Source organism: Propithecus coquereli, unplaced genomic scaffold, assembly GCF_000956105.1.
Source record: "Propithecus coquereli isolate 6110/MARCELLA unplaced genomic scaffold, Pcoq_1.0 Scaffold51, whole genome shotgun sequence".
In the NCBI taxonomy this organism is placed as follows: domain Eukaryota; kingdom Metazoa; phylum Chordata; class Mammalia; order Primates; family Indriidae; genus Propithecus; species Propithecus coquereli.
Window position 1 is genome coordinate 6,100,812 of NW_012150952.1, and position 4,917 is coordinate 6,105,728.

Below are 4,917 nucleotides of genomic sequence, written 5' to 3' on the forward strand. Positions count from 1 at the left end.
TCACTCTAGCCAGGGCAACAGAGTAAGACTCTGTCTCAAAAAAAAAAAAAAATAAGATAACATGCTGGCTCACCCCCTAGGGTCCCCACAGAAGAGACTTTCAATCCACTCCTCTCTGGTAGTCAGTTGAAATCCCATCCAGCAAGTGAACCCACTCCCCAATCTGTCTCATGAAGGATGAACTCGTCAGTGAGGTGAACCAAAGATGTGCCCACACTCTCCTGAGAGCAGCCTTCAGAGAAGGGACGGTCACTGTGGCTGGCAGTCACAGAGGTGGCATGGCTCCTTGCATGTTGCAGGGCCTCGGCATACTTGGCTGAATAAACAAACCAATCAGTGAAGGTCTGACTTGAGCTAGGCCTTTCGTAGAAACCACGATTATAACGTTTGCATTTGCTGTGCACATACTGTATGCCATGTATGCCAAGCACACTCTTAGCAAGTGGGAAGGGTCCTGACACCCACTCTAGTAATAGGTTTGGGACTCCACACAGGTGTGGATTACCTTCTTGGGAGATTCAAGGCACATCTCATGAAACCATATGACCGTGGGATTGGTTCAAAATTACAAAATGTCAACCTGCAGATAAGATAGATTGAGTGAACTATTTTCAAAATATTAATGTTGGGGAATCTCTTCTGGACAGAGAGCAGATGTCTTGGGGGCTGGGTCCCCCTCCCTGCTGTAACCCCGTATAGCCTTATCAGACACATTGCACAAGGCTGGGACATAGTGACAGTGTGACTCGCTGGCTCCACCTGCTATCTTCTGACCAAAAGTGAGGTTCACCCTCCTCGAGATGTTACCTGACGCAGCCTCACCAGAATTCCTGACACTGTTTACAAATTGCCACTGCTCTCAGGTGCTCTACTTAAACCCTTGCAATGGTCTCCTCATCCGCCTTCCCTTGTAATGGTCCTCCCTCATACGAGCTATTAGTCACTCCATTTCCCAAAGAGCAAAGCTTCACTCCTCAGTCTGGCATTTACGATGGTTTACTTAATAGCATCTGGCCTCTGCCCGTACTCCCCGATGGGCATTTCACAGTCCAGAGGAACAAGCTGCTGGCTTGCCTCCCCCTCCCCACCGCCACTCTGCCCACGCCACCCCCTCCATGGGGCACGCCCCTGCCCCGTTCCTGCCCATCACTGCCCGGCCTGTCACAGCTTCCAAGGGCAGCTCAGAGGTCCCCTCTCATCAGACACCCCACGTCTTATCTCAAGTGTTAAGCTTGCCCTACATTTTTGACATTTCTTTATATTCTAGGTCTTTTTAAACAATAAATGTTCCTTCAACTCTTGGGTTGTAAAACTCTGTTAAATCAGGAATTGAATCATGTATGGCTTTGTGTACCCCATGGTCCCTAGTAAGATATCTTAGATATTGAGGGTTTGTCACAAATATTTGTTGAACAAATTAAAATTTAATTACTTCATAAAAATTCCCCTATTTATCATTGAAATGGGCTTTTTCTTCCACACTCATAATACAACAATTCAATATCTCAGAAGCTTTTGCTGATATCATTTTTTTCAAGCATAGTTATTAGTAATTTGCCTTAAAATGCTCATTTAAGAGCCCACCATAAAGATAAGAGGTCTGCTTTCCTGTTGACACATACACTCCACCACAATTATCTGTCATAAGAGGCGTGAAGAGGTGTGGGGATGAGAGCTCAGAAGGTCGGATGTGCTGTCTCAAAATCCTGAAATGGGGGAATTATCAGCAGCCTTAAGTGCTGGGGGCGCCATTAATCGTGTACGAGGCCATTAGTTCTGAATGTCACAGAAGTCGGTCTCCCTCCCCCGCCATCACAACACACACACACACACACACACACACACACACACACACACAGAGCCGTCCTTCTCCCTGCTGGGAGGGAATGTCCACACATGCACAGGTCTAACTGAAGCACGCACACCAAAGGACCAGAACTCAAAAACATATGATGGTTCTGATGGGACTCCAACCTTTCTAAACAGGAGATTCTCAACGTAATTCATAATTCAACCTTTCATCCATTGCTCAGGGTCATTCTCATGAACATTATTTACTGTGCTGTGCAGTCGTACTGTGATTTTCACAGAAGCACTGTGCCTTTCCCTCTCGGTTGCTAAAATATTTAGTTTCTATATCTGCTTTACATCATTCTTCAGTCTCGCCATGACTGTCAGATTCCCCGTTGTCATTTCATGAGGGGACAGCCTGCAGAAGCAGTCTCTCCCACCTCCGCAACAGACATGCATCTTTGCAAAGGCCAGGAAACTAGACAACCCGGTTGGCCAGAGAGCTGTATTTGAGCAAGACACATGTTGCTAAGGGAGAGAACACGTGGTCCCTGTTACATTCATTCTGGAAGGTCTGAGGCCTTTTCTTACTCGCTCCCTGGCTCCCTAGAAAGTTCGAGGTGTGAGTAAAGAAAACCAGTTCAGAATGAAGGTGGTGGGAAGGGTGTGTAGCAGCGTCAGTATAATCTCTGCTTTGTGATCAGCAATTTCATTTCAGCACAACAGCGTCATTCATCACATTAAATTATTGCCACTAATTTGAATTTTATGGGTTTTATAGTTTTTATTATACTCAGTTTAGAAATTTGTTTTGGCTTTAGACCTGTGTATGATCTTGTACGGATTTAAGTAGCCTTATAATAATAAAGTCAACACCGGGGAGCCGTAAGAATTTTTCTCAGTTCTGCCTTGCAAAACCTTTCTTGGTTTGTACTAGTGCCTGATATTTGGCCTGCTGTCACGGGGGAGACTTGTCCTAAACTCGGTTCCTGACTAGTTACTGCTTGGTGCAAAACAACTGGCAATAAATACTCTTGCCAAAGAAAGTCCTGGTGATCCACAGGGGAACCAGGTCACTCTGATCATCCAGAATATATTGATACTCTTCTTTTTATTGCCATCAACATATCCATGTGACTTCTTAAAATTAAACTTATTACTTTGAGATAATTGTGGATTCACATGTAGTTATAAGAAATAAGAGAGAGACCATGTACCCTTCACCCAGTTTCCCCAAGGGTAACATCTTGTAAAACTATAGCAATATCACGATCAGGAAATTGACATTAATACACTACACCCATCTTAATCGGATTTCACCAGTTTAACATGCACTCGCTCATTTGTATTTGTTTTTGTGTGTATTTAGTTCTATGCAATCTTATCACATGTGCAGGCTCACATCTCCACCACCACAGCCAAGATACAGACCCATTCCGTCACCACAAGCGTCCCTGCAGCCACCCTTCTTGAACCACACACACTCTTGAACCCGTGGCAACCATTAATCTCTTCTCCATCTCTATAGTTTTGCCATTTCAAAAAATGTTATATAAATGGAATCATACAGTATGCAGTCCTTTTAGGATTGGCTTTTTGTACTCGGCATAATTCCCTTAAGATCCACCCAAATTGTTGTATCAATAGTTTGCTCCTTTCATAGCTGAGTAGTATTCCACGGAAGGGATGTACCATCGTTTGTTTAACCATTCGTCCGTCAAAGAACATCTGGGTTGTTTCCAGATTTGGGCTATTATGAATAAAGCTGCTATGAACATTCACGCATGGGTTTTTGTGTGAACTTAAGTTCTCATTTCTCTGAGGAAAAAGGCCAAAAGTGAGTGCTGGGTCACATGATAATTGTATGTTTAGTTTTAAGAGAAACCACCAAACTTTTCCAGAGCGCCCATACCATTTTACTCAACACATTTTAAAACTCTCTTAAAGACCATGTGGATCCCAGTTTACAAAACATTAATTTGGTGAGTAACACCAATAACTAAAGTATCAGCAAGGTGTTCTGGAAGATATCAAAAGGGAAATGGCTAGTTCTGGAGGGGAAAAAAATTTAGATCATAATGAATAGATACTGGAAAAACTTGGAAGAGTTTCGAATAGTTTTCTCCCACCTGTCCTTGTTGTAGAAAAAACATCCTAAACAGCCTTTCAGCTATCTGAATGTAGAACAAGACCCCACTTGCTCAGGTCTCAAAGTCAACCCACCTCTAGAAGTAGATCTGCAAGAAAGGAGCTGGAGGTAGCTCGGTGCTATGCGTGGAAGGTGCCTTTCAGCTAATCTACATGAGCTCTGAAGGTCTCTCCCTCGTACAGGTCACTTCCTAGACCCTGGAAATAGGATCATAAGTTTTCATAAAGCTTCTAAAAGTAAGATATTTTAGCCACAATTGAGATAGACACTGCCTTCCCTAGGGGACACATTTAGTTTGGGTTTTGTGGGCCTATTTATGTGTTCTGCAGTCACTTCATGTGTAGTTAAGCTATTGCCAGCTTCCCTGGTGCAAGAACATCTTCCAGGAAGGAACTGCCATCCTCTGGGCCGACTCCCCTGGCCTGGCCATGAGGCCTGGGGGCCAGCAGTTCAACTGGAACATAAACATGTCCCAGGGCTCCCAGCAACAGAAGTATGTGGATGGGAGGAGAAACAAGGTTTGAAATGTACAGAGCCAGCAGCTAGTCTGTGGAAAATTCCTTGAATCGTCATATGTATAAAATTATAAGCAGAGGATTCAGTTCTCATCGACCCTATTCAGAATGGAAGTTCTTCCTTGTCAGTAACAGTCTTGATAATGAAGCTTATACAATTATAAACACCATACTCTTCCCTTTTTTGATAAAATAAACTTTATCATTGGGAGGCCGAGGCGGGAGGATCGCTTGAGGTCAGGAGTTCGAGACCAGCCTGAGCAAAAGCGAGACCCCATCTCTACTAAAAAATAGAAAAAAAAATTAGCTGGGGGTGGTAGCGCATGCCTGTAGTCCCAGCTACTCAGGAGGCTGAGGCAGGAGGATCGCTTGAGCTCACGAGTTTGAGGTTGCTGTGAGCTAGGCTGATGCCATGGCACTCTAGCCTGGAGTACAGAGCAAGACTCTGTCTCAAAAAAAAAA